We start from the raw sequence: 14,063 nt of genomic DNA, 5'->3' as shown, positions 1-14,063 counted from the left end.
TAATAAACTATCAGAGGAGTTGATTAAGCTTGAATATTGCATCTTTGGATCAGCTGATAATTATTTCCCCAACAAATTGTGTACTGATTGATCAAATGTAGTAACAGCATATGTTCAACATGCTGTTGGTGGCAGCTCTTCAGAAGAGAGAGATTGTTTACAGCTGAATTTTGATTGTGCTGTTCATAAATTTAAATAAAATGAGTGTGAGGATAAACAGACTGAAGCCTTGCTCATTTAAATAGACTTGTGGAATTTTACCAAACATGATGCTGGTGTGCAGATATTAAATTCAAAACTCAAGTGTATGAAAAACGTAGTCACAGTGCATGACAGTGTAGATTCATATGGTTCTTGATAAGCAGGAGTAAGTAAAGGTTTGGTTATTTATCATATTTTTATATAAATGTTAATGTTGTATTTTGGCTTTTCCCGGTTTGGGGTCGCCACAGTGGAACTTCGGTCCGCTAATGATTGGCAGTAGATTTTTCACGGTGCTGAGTTGCCAGCTCGACGCCTAACCGTCAACGAAGGCATGCACATTCAGGCATGTCTTTCGGAACGCCACTCGACCCGCAGGGAGGACATGCAGACTCCACACAGAAGGCACTCCCCGCACACTAGCTGAGAATCAAACGGGAGAACCTCTTGCTGTGAGGCAACAACGCTACCACTGCACCGCCGCGGTGTTAATGTTTTACTTAAATAGGCTGGCAGCTGAAAAAAGTTTTTAGCTGAAACCTGCGTGTCATTTAATTTTCTTATTTACTTCATAATTTTTTTAGCTTGAGTGCTGATTTTATTTTCTGCTTCACAGCTGAAATTTGAATATTAGAGGATGTTCATCGTGTTTCACTGTTGCAGTCATTACACTTGGGTTATCCTGCTGGCAGGCTACCCGCAGTCTGCCTGAATTCCAAAGTCTTGGTCCAGCGTCTGTTGCTGTCGCCTCTTCCCTGACGTCAGTGTGCCAGGGGTATAAAAGATGCAGCCGACACCATTTTTTTCAGTCTTTCTTGCTTGCGCGGTGCCTGAAGCAAAAGCAGTTCGCAAGTGCCGGTCGGCCGACTCCTGAGATTTTCAAAATCAAATTTCAGATCTGAAGTCTTCATTAAAGCTAAGTACCCCGTTGGGAAAACTTTTTTCTTGCTCCAGACCGATGTCAGAAAAAGTTAATTGTATTTCTTGTGGGAAGCAAATACCTCATAAGGATTTTCATTCTTACTGTATTCCTTGCCTAGGCCCTGATCACAACGTTGCTAGCTGTCGGTTTTGCACTAGATTTAACCAACGCAGTATTAAGCGCCGGTACGATTTTGCCTTTCATTACTGTGGCCAAAGATTTAATTATATAATGCCGTCGGAACAACCGACGACCGGAGTTTATAAAAAGCGCAAGGAAAAGGACAGGCATCCGAGGTCCAAAACCGATGAGGCTTCCGCTAAGCCAGTCGCCGGTTCTCAGTGAGGCGCTTTCGCAGCCCCTGATGCCCGCTACCTCAGAGCCACAGGCCATTGCCATTTCCCACGTGGAGCCAGCTAGGCCTCTGGATACTCAAGGTATTGGACACTCGGAAACTATTCCCTCAGATGGGTCCGGAGCCGCTGAGCAGGCATCGGCTTCTGGGGGTGTTTTCAGACCTACACAGTTATATGTAAAGCCTACCTCAGCTTCCAAAGCAAAGACTAAAGCAGCTCTAAAGATAAAGAAACAAGTACAGCATTCTCCTGGACAGACTTCCATGCCTAAAAAACAGATGCTCAAAATGGCCGAAGACCTAATTACCTTGATCAGGGGTTCCCATCCCCCCTCCTGATGAGGCCTAGGCAAGAGAACAGAATATGAATCTTCAGATCAGGTTTCCATTTCCTCTGACTCCTCCTCTGAGCAGGAATACTCTTCCTCCCTATGAGGATTCTGATGCTGAAGAATCTTATCCCTTCAGCCTCTCCTCCTGAGGATTTTTCATTTGGGGAAACCCTGTATACCATGAGGGAGCATTTCCACTGGGAGAGCCAAGACTATTCAGATTCAAAGAAAAGGCTTAGAGATTTTCTTTTACTACCTCAGCACAGGCCACTTGCTATTCCCCCTGTTAGACATTGTAGATTATGTATTTTCAGAGTCCGCTCTTTCTCCTGACTCTTTTCCCCCTGCCCCTGTAAAACCAGACAGATACTACAGGGTTCCAGACTCACACAAATTTCTTTATAAAAACCCTGCTGCTGATCCAGAAACAATTTCTCAGGGTCCCAAAGGGGTTAAGGCTTCTACTGCAAAAAACCCTATCCTCTCTGACAGGGATTCTAGGGCACTAGATAGATGGGGGAAAAAAGTTTACACTTCTGCTACTTTGGCTGTGAGGGCCTTGAATTGTCAATTTCATATGCTTAAATATCAGCAATACTTAATGTCACTGCTAAAACCGAAAATGTTGGCAAATTCTGATTGTGCAGAATATAAGGAAATGCAGGATTTATTGTATGCAACTGAACAAGTGGGAAAGCATACGTTGCAATGTGGTTTTGATTCTCTAGAAGCCTCTTGCAGGGCTGCAGTTATGGGTTCTATCATTAGGAGACATGCTTGGTTAAAGGAACAGATTCTACCTGATCATGTTAAGGCAAAATTACTAGATGCTCTATTACAGCATGATACAGAGGTGTTGAAGAAAATGGAGGACAAAGAGAAATCTATACAAACAGTAAAGAATTTCTTACAGGTACAGCCACCCAGATGTAGCAGCAACTGGCCTACAAAGAATTGGTCCGTTCCAGTGTCAGACAGACCACAAATAGGCAGATACAGACGCCCTAGAGGCAGATCCTAGCCCCAGGGCTCATACAGGTCTAAACAGTGGGGTGCTTCTACCTCCAAAAGCGGAGAGGACAAATCAACCGTACAGGAAACATCCCAATGACTTCCCTCTGCCAGCACCAAGCACTTATCTTTTGGCAGCCCCCTTAGGGGGACAACTACCACTTTTTTCTCAAAACTGGCACATGATCACCCAGGACAAATGGGTTTTGAATATAGTGTCCCAGGGCTACAGGTTCCACTTTCACACCTTGCCAAGGGCAAAAGGAATGCCAGACCTGCCACACAATCAATGGGCAGAGGCACAAAAGTTTCATCCCTCATGGACATGAGGACCATTCAGCGAGTACCACAGCAAGAGCAGGGACAAGGATTTTACTTAAGACTTTTCTTGGTACCCCGGAAGGACAAAGCCTGGAGACCAATACTGGACCTGTCTATTCTAAATACATTTCTAGATGTTCCAAAATTCAAAATGTTGACTTTGCAGCAGCTTCTGCCCATGCTGGGCAAGAAGGCTTGGCTTGTAACTTTGGACCTAAAAGAGGCATACCTGCATGTACAAATCAGACAATCTTGCAGAAGATACCTCTGATTCATAGCTGGCTCAATGCACTACCAATTCTCTGCACTGCCCTTTGGCTTATCTACTGCGCCCAAGGTCTTCACAAAATGCCTGGCACCAGTAATTGCATATTGCAGACAAAGAGGAATTCAAATATATCCTTACCTAGATGATTGCCTTATTCAAGCAGAGAACACGGACATTCTACTGGAGCACCTGGCGTTTGTAAAAAGATTATTGATTTGCCTAGGGTATACAGTAAACGAAAGGAAATCAAAATTAGTACCCTCTCAAGAGATAATATTCCTGGGTGCAAGCTTAAATACAACTGCCCAGATGGCTTATCTCATGCCAGACAAACAAAAGCAACTGACTTCTTACTTCTCAATGTTGGCAACAAAGACCCAGTTATCTGCAAGAAAAATTCTGCAGGCTTTGGGCTTCATGGCATCCTGCATTCTGCTAATTCCATATGCCAGACTGCATATGAGGAAACTACAATGGTATCTAAAAAGTGTTTGGACTCAGCATTGCCACAGCCTGGAAACAATGATTACCCTCATTCCTTGCCTTCAACAGGAGTTTCGATGGTGGGCACAGTCCTGTCACCTCAACAAGGGACAGCCATTCAACCTATCCACAGCCAGGCAGTCAATAACAACAGATGCTTCAGATTATGCCTGGAGGACCCACTTGGCAGGAAAATGTATTCAGGGCACATGGCCCTCAAGCCAGCATCTTCATATCAATCAAAAAGAGATGCTAGCTGCTCAGAATACCCTGACAGCTTTCAAGGACTTTCTTCATCCAGGACAATTACTGATAAGGACAGACAATACTACAGTCATGTGGTACATAAACAAGCAGGGAGGCACACATTCCTACCCCCTCTGCAGACAAGCCATGACTTTGTGGGACACAGCATTAACTTATCAAGTGCATTTGCAAGCACAGTTCCTGCCAGGAAAGAAAATTACTCTGGCAGACGAACTAAGCAGAAACATTACGGATCCCCACGAGTGGAAACTGGACCCACAAGTCTTCAGCATGATGATAAAGAAATGGGGATGCCCAGACATAGATCTATTTGCCTCCCCTCACAACTGCCAACTACAGAGATTCTGCACAAGGACTTATCACAAGCAAGCATGGAAAGTGGATGCTCTGTCATTCAGCTGGAAAACCCTAACAGTATATGCCTTTCTTCCTCTGCCTCTCCTTCCCGAGGTACACCTAAAGGTCAGACGACAAAAATGATTCTGATTGCCCCAGACTGGCCCCGCCAGTACTGGTACCCAGTCCTAAAGAGCTTGTCTCAAGGCCCAGCCTGGACATTGCCTCCAATTCCTCACTTACTGATCCAACGAATCAATCAGATCCTGCACAGCCAACTCGGGACGCTAAATCTGACAGCATGGCGAATAATGTAGCCATTCAGAACACACACCCCTCTCTAAAGCAGTGATGGATGTTATTTTGGAGGCCAGGAGGCCAAGTACCAGAAAATGGTATGCACAAAAATGGAAGAGATTCTGTGCTTCGTACCAGGCACAAGGAATTGACACACTTGTACCAAATACTCCTCAGATTTTACAGTACCTAACCGAGATGCTGGACAAAGGCCTATCCTCCTCATCAATTAAAATCCATGCCTGTGCAGCTCATTACAATATGGAATCACCTATTTTTTCTCATCGATTGCTAAGGCAGTACCTCAGAGGGGCCAAAAACATAAGACCTCCAAGGAGAGCACCAGTACCTGCATGGGACCTCAATTATGTCTTGGAGAAACTCACACTGCCACTTTTTGAGCCAGCCAGTACAGCTGAAATAAAGTTCTTATCTTGGAAAACAGCTCTGCTCCAAGCAATAACCTCTGCAAGACGAATCTCAGAGTTACAGGCTCTCGTGGCTGTGGAACCTTTTATCATTTTCCATCCAGACAGGGTTTCCCTGAGGACTAACCCGACATTTATGCCTAAGGTAGTGTCCAGTGTGGCCCTTAACCAAACCATTCATTTGCCTACTTTTTATCCAAATCCACAGAATAAGGGTGCGAGACTCCTGCATTCTTTGAACATACACAGACAGCTACACTTCTCCTTGGACAGAACTAAAGCTTTCAGAAAGACTGATATGCTGCAGGATCACAAAGCAGACTGTTTCGAAATGGATAGGCCACTGCATTCGATTCTGTTATTCACAACATGGCAAATTAATTCCGAAGGGCATTAGGCCACATTCTACCAGAGCAGCAGCCACTTCAGCAGCCTTCCTCAGAGAGGTACCAACCAAAGACATTTTAGAGGCTGCAACTTGGAATTCAGTGCACACTTTCACCAAGCACTACCATTTACCTCTCTAAATCCAGAGCAGGCTTTGCCACTGCAGTTTTGCAGGGCCTTATAGCCTCTCCTAATCCTATTTAGACCCAGCCACCTCAGCTTTGGGATTCAACCCAAGTGTAATGACTGCAACAGTGAAGCATGATGAACATAGTACAGTTGTGTACCTACCATAAATGTAGATGTTCGAGTGTATTCACTGTTGCAGTCCAGGTTACCCACCCACCATCCCCCTTTTTCTTTGCTGGGACTTATCTGTACTTCTTTATCCTATACAATCTATGTGGTGTATTTGCTTGTAGATGAAGGAAATTGTATGCATACTTATTGGCATAAATTTTTAGCCTACCGATTTGGGGGCACCTGACATCTGGGGCAAGAAAAACTGAAGAAAATGGCATTGGCTGCATCTTTTATACCCCTGGCGCACTGACGTCAGGGAAGAGGTGACAGCAACTGACGCCGGACCAAGACTTTGGAATTCAGGCCGACTGCGGGTAGCCTGCCAACAGAATAACCCAAGTGTAATGACTGCAAAAGTGAATACACTCTTATGGTAGGTACACAACTGTACGTACTTTCAGTCCTTACAGCCATTTGCTGTTATTACACTCATGGTAACAGGTTTGTGCTTGGATTCTCATCATCTGCTATCATTTGTAGTAATTGTGATTGTGGCTTGTCTGAACAAAACCATTAAACTCAATATTTTTTTTTCATTTCCATAGCAGTTCTAGTACACAGTTTGCTGATGATCATCCTTGTGCTTCATAGGGATTTTTGTTTTTACATGTTTTCAACCTTTTTAAATTAGCAAGATGAATTACAGAAACACATTCTATTTATGAACTTGTAAAGTATCCTAGTCAAATATGTTGCTCATAAAATAGAAGGTAACCTGATGGTGGACATCTATTTATTCTGTTACTTATAAAAATGTTAACCAACATTATTTATACTCTTGTGTATTCAGAGTAGTTTTAAGAGTGCTGAACAATATTATTAATCTGTATTGATATACATTTTAAATAATATTAGAAGTAAGAAGTTTTCTGCATTTTTCAAATCTGGCTTGTATTACTGCATTACTTCCAACCTTTAGTAGATCTTCCTCAGTTTGATTTTATCAGGCAAACTGATTTTATTGAATTTTGTAGCATTTGCAGCTACCTTTGGTCCTTGCATCCCACAGTTTGAATGATTTGTGGTAATTTTGAACAGAAATTAGTTCCCAATATTAATTGAGCTGTTTTGCTTTTGTTGTCGTCCTTTAGGGAAGTGTGGCAAGCACAAATGATTATAAATGGTTCTGAAATCAAGTGTGTAAATGAGAAGTGCTTTTACAAGTCATAAAGGAATATGTATGCGCAAAGTCTCCAAGTGCATCTTCTGTGCTCTTGTTGCACCGTGGACATGATAGATGTTTCTTTGATTGCTATTTTTTCCCACAGATTTTCTTAGAAATACTTGAATAGTACAGCATTATTGATGAAGATGAGGGGATGTTCTTCATGTTTCACTGTTGCAGTCATCACCTGTGGGATATCCCTACTGTGGTAGCCCTCGGCCGGCCCGAATACCAGAGTCAATGTTTTTCTGTGTCAGCCGCTGTCGCTTGTTTTCTGACATCAGGTTGTCAGTGCTATAAAGCATGGCAGCCAACGCCATTACTCCAGTCTTTCTTGCCATGGAGCCCGTAGCAGAAGCAGTTCGCAAGTGTGCTGGTCGACGGCCCTTCAAGTATACGTGTCCTTGGAGGGGAAACTGCATCCAGGGAGTCAAGTCAGTCCAACAGCCAGTCCATCTTGTATTTAAACAAGCAAGTAGGCATGTGGTTATATTTCTTGTGCAGTAAGGCACAGCATTTGAAAGGGACCTTCCTGTCATTCAGCAGTTCACATCCTGGCTGGCAGAGACTCTTGAGACTCACCAGTTCTCTCCTTGAGTTTGCAGGTTTAGGAACCTTCCTTGGATTATCAAGAGAGATTACAATATGTACATTCTCCATCTTGTATACCTCTACATTCACTTTGCTCAAGCATGATCACAGTGTGCAGGTACTCAAAAACAGTTTATTTTTGCTGGTTGTTGGTGGACAAGGAGTGTAGTTGCAAGCTGTCATGTCCATAGTAACAGGAAATTCCTAGATGTCCTTCTGTTCACATGTTGCAGTATTCATCACATATGGGTTTACTCCTCTTGCTCCCCGAACGTCTAGCAAGTATACAAAAGTTTTCAGTCACTGTATGGTGCGTGGGACGTCTGACGTGGCTAGTAGAATGTGGGCCCTAAAAATGACGTCTGCATGCACCAGAGAGCTTCACTCGCCAGTCAAATGTCAGGAGTTCCTGCCAGCCAGCCCGGCCGTTGGATCTTGAAGAAATCAGATAAGTGCCCCATTGGGGAACCTTTTCAGTCATTTTTTCTTTATTCTAGTGCTTGTTCATGTCATCCAGAAAAGGCGAGTGTAAGTGCGGCCATCAGATGCCCCACAATGATGCCCACGATCAGTGCCTTTTTTGTTTAGGTCGGTCGCACAACTACAAGTCCTGCTCCATTTGCCAGGTGTTTGTGTCCAAAAAAAGGACATAAGGCCCACCACTACCGCTGTGCCTCTTTCGTCTGACCCTCAGCCTGTGGTTGACATTGACCTAGTTGAGGATTCAGGCTCTACCACCTCTGATACAGTGGGTACCTCTACTGAAGCACCACAGTGTCACGCGGAGGATACATCCGTAAAGGCTTTTCCGATGTCTGTTTCTGACAATGGGGTGGGGGGGGCAGCGATTTCATTAGGTCCATTTGATCCCTCAGGTTCCTTACAGTTGCCAGATTCTTGGCCTTCCTTCATACTCCCGCCAGGACTGTCAGAAGGAAGGAAAAAAGAAAACACATTTCACCTACTGAAAAAAATGCCTGACTGGCAGGCTTTCACCTACTGAAAAAAATGCCTGGCAGGCTTTCAGCCAAAGCTTGTTTAATGCTTTCATGGCCTTATGGCCTACCACTACAGGGACTTCCACCATCCCTCCTCCTTATACCAAGTCCAAGGCCTCAAAATCAGACCCCTCTCTAAGGGAAGAGAAGGAATTCTCCTGTTCTTCATATGAAGAATCACTGTCTTATTACCTCTCAGCTACCTTCTCCCTTGGGATACGGCTCCCCAGAGGAAGAATCCGTTGACCCTGACTCCCCAGCTGAGGATTTGACCTTTGGGGAAACTATTACCAAAATGAAGGAACATTTTAAGTGGGAATCATCTGAAATGACTGAGGTTCAAAAAAGGTATTATGACCTCATTCAGATGGATTCAACTCCTACTGCTGTTCCTCCCTCCAATTCTGCCTGCTTTCCTGGATGCCTTCTCTTTAGCATCCTTGAACCCTGACTCACAACCCCTGCTGCACGCAGACCTGATAGATTTTATAAAGTCCCTGAGAATGCTGAGTTTCTGTCATCAAGCAGAGCCTGCCACCATTTCCATTTCCATGGATAAGGCCTCTAAACTGTTGCCTACCACCACCATTCTCCCAGCTGACAAAGACAGCAAATCCATGGAACGTCTGGGTAAGAGAATGCACACCTGTGCTACTCTGGCCTTCAGGGCTACTAACTACCAAGCATATATGGCTTAAATATGCCTTATCCCTTTTGGAGAAAGTCTAAGTAATTGTCTGATTCACCAGATTTCATTGCCAAAGCTTCACACTCTTCCCTTGTTGCTTTCCTCCCAGGTTACCAGACACTATAAAGTGCAGTTATGATGCTGCTGAGGCCTCAGCCAGGTCAGCAACATCAGCATCTGCTTTGAGAAGGTACTCCTGGCTAGGCCTCCAGCCTTACCAGATGACTTTAGAGCTTAAACTGGTTGATGCCCCTCTGGACAATACAGCTCTGTTTGGTACAAAAGTGGCTGATTTTATTTAAGTTACTACAACAAAAGGGGAAAGATGCAAAACACCTGCTGGTCTCTCCTATTTCTAAATTCCAGAGGAATTACCCAGCAAAAACACAATTTATTAGAAAGCAATACTCATTCTGCTGCTCCCACAAGCCCTAGAAAAACAACCAGGAAGCAACCCATGCCTGCAGAGCTTCCTCCTCTAGCCAGAGGCTGTCCTTTCAAGACAGGGCAGGTAGTGTCTGACTACCTGCCAAAGTGTGGATATCCATCACCTCAGACAAATGGGTCCTTTCAGTAAGAAAAAATGGGTATTTTATGACCTGGCTTGTGCCTCCAAAGAGAAGAGGTATCCCACAACTACTCCTTCATGCCCAAGGCAGTGAATGACCTTTCACTTAAGCTATCCACCTACCTGCTTTCTTTCCTAACCCACAGGGAGACAGTGAGAGAAAACACCATTCCCTGGACGTGCACAGACGACTCAGATTTTACTTGCACAAAAACCAAGCCCTTCAGACAAGCTGATCAGCTGTTTGTCTCCTTCCACCCCAGGGCCTTATGGAAGGCAGTAACTAAGCAAAACAGTTTCAACCTGGATTTCCAAAGCTATCACCTTTTGCTGCAAATACCATGGGAAATCCCTGCAATGTGCTGTTAAAGCACACCCCACCAGGGCTATGGCCTCCTCAGGAGCCTTCTTCAGGTGTTTGGATACCTCTACTTTTCTTGAAGCAGCCACTTGGTCATCAGTGCACACCTTCACCAAGCATTACAAGTTGGACCATATTTCCAGAGCCAAGGCGGGGTTTGCCAGGGCTATCCTTCATGGATTTCTGGAGACCCTCTCTAGACCACCACCCCTTTCTTCTCAGTGAGCTTTGGCACTCGCGCATAAGTGATGAATACTGCAACATGTGAACAGAAGGACTTAGAAAAGTTGTGTAAAATCTTACCATAATCATAGATGTCCTCCTCTTCCATGTTGCAGTATTCCTTCCCACCCACCTTCCCATCCTGTTATTCTGCATTTCCTTTTCTGGATGGCACAGGACTGGCATTTCCCTTGCTAGGACTGGTTCTGACTGGGACTTACAGTTCTGAGGGCTGGTGCGTGCAGACATCACTTTTTTGGCCCACGTTCCACTAACCATGTCAGACATCCCACACACCATACAGTGACTGAAAATTTTTGTATACTGTCTGGATGTTCAGGGCGCAAGAGAGGGTAAACCCCATATGTGATGAATACTGCAACATGTAAGAGAAGGACATCTATGGTTATGGTAAGATTTTAAACCTTTCTTTCTAACCTATGGTCTCTGTAGCAGTTGACAGTGCAACCACAGGACATTGTTTCTGTTATAGACATGGTGATCCTGCTAGACCTTCAGGCTGGAATCCCAGAAGTAATTGAGCCTGCCAGGAAAAATTCCACCTGCAGACATATTCTGCCTTGTGAAAAAGGCTTTCCATTTGGGTAAAACGGTTCCCAGTACCTCCAGTTCGTCATTTAGGCCATTCTGACTTATCAGAGGTACCTGTATGACTTAATCTTTAGTTTTTCCATAGTCGGGGCACTTGTTTTAGCTATTTCTTGTACTCCTAACCCCACAGTGGACTTGATATTGACTTAGCACTTGACAGTGTGGTAATCCAAGAGTTCTGCATCTCTGTCCACCTTTCTTTGCATGGGATCTGACATTCATGATTGACTGGCTTTGCCCAGCTACCAGTCATACCCAGTGGTTTGATAGTATTAGTCTGTCCCCGGGATTCAGTAAGGTTCTGTGCAGGAATAGCTTATTCCTGCATGGAAGCAACCATTTAGGAGCAGCACGCCATGCATAGTAATGAAGGCGTGTGCTGCCTCAGCTCCTAAACTGACACGGACCGTGGACGAGTGCAAGGGGTGTGTCTGAGAGCAGAGCTCTCACAATATACACACCCCCACAGTCAAAACTGCCGTTTGGCAATTACAATGAGCGAGACCTCTCATACTGGGTTGTATACCCCCAACAGCATAGATCAATGCAGAATGTCCAGATATGTAGCATATACATCTGGCGTGTCCCTCATTTACCCTGCCAAATCACTGGGATGATCTCATTAATGAAGTCTGAAATAATGGCAAACATACGAGTGTCAGACTTCAAATCAGTCAGAAAATGTACATAAAAACAAATCCCGTTACCCTAGCAACACCCCAAGTTTATAAGAGCAATATTTAGAATATAATAATATAAACACCTTTTTTATCAAACAGATTAAATGTATCCGTAGGTGCACGGGTTTGCTCATTGCTTAGCTACGCATACTGTAACTTAAATGGCACAAGAAGATAAATATCAAGATACATGCAATGTATAGTGTAGCTGTCGGAGCATTTGCCTTACAAGCAGTCATTCCCTGTTAGATTCTCACTACAGTAAATTCCATTTTCCATGTCAATCACTTTGTGAACAATATTTTTTGTTGTATAACCTACTAAATAGCATACATTTGTGAACTGGAGTACTGCATTGAATACAGATGTGAGGTGTCATGTTGATAATGTAAAATCTACAGATAAACACAAGTGCCCCATACAGTATATGTACACATGAATCAGGGATATAAATCAAAGGTATAATGTGTAATGAATGATAACTTAATAGTGTATCCAACTCAACCACCTTCCCAAGAACTATGTTACATTACATTTCTGTCTAAATTAGTGTGGGGGTAAGTGGGAGTAATCACTTGTAAGCAGTAGTAAGTGGGTTTAAGCTTGTTTGCACTGGTGTAAGCAATGCACACACAGGTTAAGCAATATTGAAGCTGGTCTGTAAGCATATTTAACGAAGTTAGCATTGCTTACCATCTCGCAAACCCGCTTACAATTACTTAAAAGTGCCATAATCACTCTGTATCCAACAGCCACTGTTCTGTCCAGCAACAAAATAAACAAGATGTCCTTCAAGAATGCAACTGCAGTCATAACATATGGGTTGTCCTGCCTCAGGCAGCCCTCGGTCGGCCGAATTCCAAAGTCTGGGTCCGACGTCACAACGGCTGGAGTATAAAGGCATCGGCCGACGCCATCTTCTTCAGTCTTTCTTGCTGCGCGGTGCCCGAAGCAGAAGTAGTTCGCAGGTGCCGGTCGGTCAGCTCCTGTGTTTTCAGTACCGAAGTCATCTAAAAGCTAAGTATCCCGTTGGGGAACATTTTTTCTTGCCTCAGCCGATGTCAGAACAAATTGAGAAAGTTAATAATTGTTTGTCTTGTGGTAAACAAATACCTCATAAGGACTTCCATTCTTACTGTCTTCCTTGCCTGGGCCCAGACCACGACGTCTCAGCCTGTGCTGCCTGTGCTTGCTTTAATAAGCGCACTCTCAGGCGCCGGGCAGAATTTGCTGAAGACTTTTTCGGTGAATCCTTTGCGTATATCATGCCGTCGGATCAACCGACAACTCAATCTTCCAAAAAACGGAAGGACCGGGACCGGCATCCTCGGCCCGCATCCTCTACCGATACTACTCCTAGACCCTCTGCTAGTGCTTCGGTCCCTGCGGAAGCGGTTATTCAACCGCTCCAGGCCGACGACACAGCGTTAACTCGTCCTTCGGTCCCGGAGACCTCTCCGGTGCCGGTTGTTGATTTTCCTCCGGAAACCGAAGTTCTTGATTTACCCGACACCATTCCGGTGGACAAGGTCACTCCTGCACGTGGGGCTGCTAGGCCTCCTGTATCTATGTCCATCAAGGCCTTTGCACATGCTAAGGCCGCCAGTCAGGCCAAGGCCCATCCTAAACCTGCTGTCCAGGCCCCCTCCTCTGATAAACAGATAATGTCTCTGGCTGCAGACCTTATTTCCCTTATCGGGGGGTCTCAGCCTCACTCGGACAGAGGTTCTCAGCCTCCTGTAGAGAAAAGGCCTAGAACTGAGCAGACTGAAAACCTCTCTTCAGATGAGGCCTCTGGGGATTCTGAGCATTCAGATATTCAAGAAGAATCCTTCCAGGCCTATGAGGACTCTGATGCTGAGGAATCAATTCCCTCTGCCTCTCCTCCAGAGGATTTCTCATTTGGTGAAGTCCTGCACTCAATGAGGGAACATTTCCAATGGCAGGGTCAGGAATTCTCTGATTCCAGGAAAAGGCTCCGTACCTTCCTTAAGCTTCCCCAGCACAGACATTTAGCTATTCCTCCTGTGATGGATGTTTTGGATGATGTTTTCTCCGACTCCAGTGCTAACCCTGATTCTCTCCCCCCTGCTCCTGTCAAGCCAGACAGATATTACAGAGTCCCTGACATTCACAAACATCTCTTTACGGCCCACTCCGTGGATTTAGAAACTATTTCACAGGGCCCCAAGGGAGTGGCTACCTCCACTGCCAAGAATCCTTTGCCAGTGGATAGGGAAGCTAGGTCTATGGAGAGATGGGGTAAA

This window comes from Protopterus annectens, chromosome 8.part0 (assembly GCF_019279795.1).
Source record: "Protopterus annectens isolate FY-2018-M chromosome 8.part0, PAN1.0, whole genome shotgun sequence".
Taxonomy (NCBI): domain Eukaryota; kingdom Metazoa; phylum Chordata; order Ceratodontiformes; family Protopteridae; genus Protopterus; species Protopterus annectens.
Note: the sequence above shows the minus strand (reverse complement) of the source record.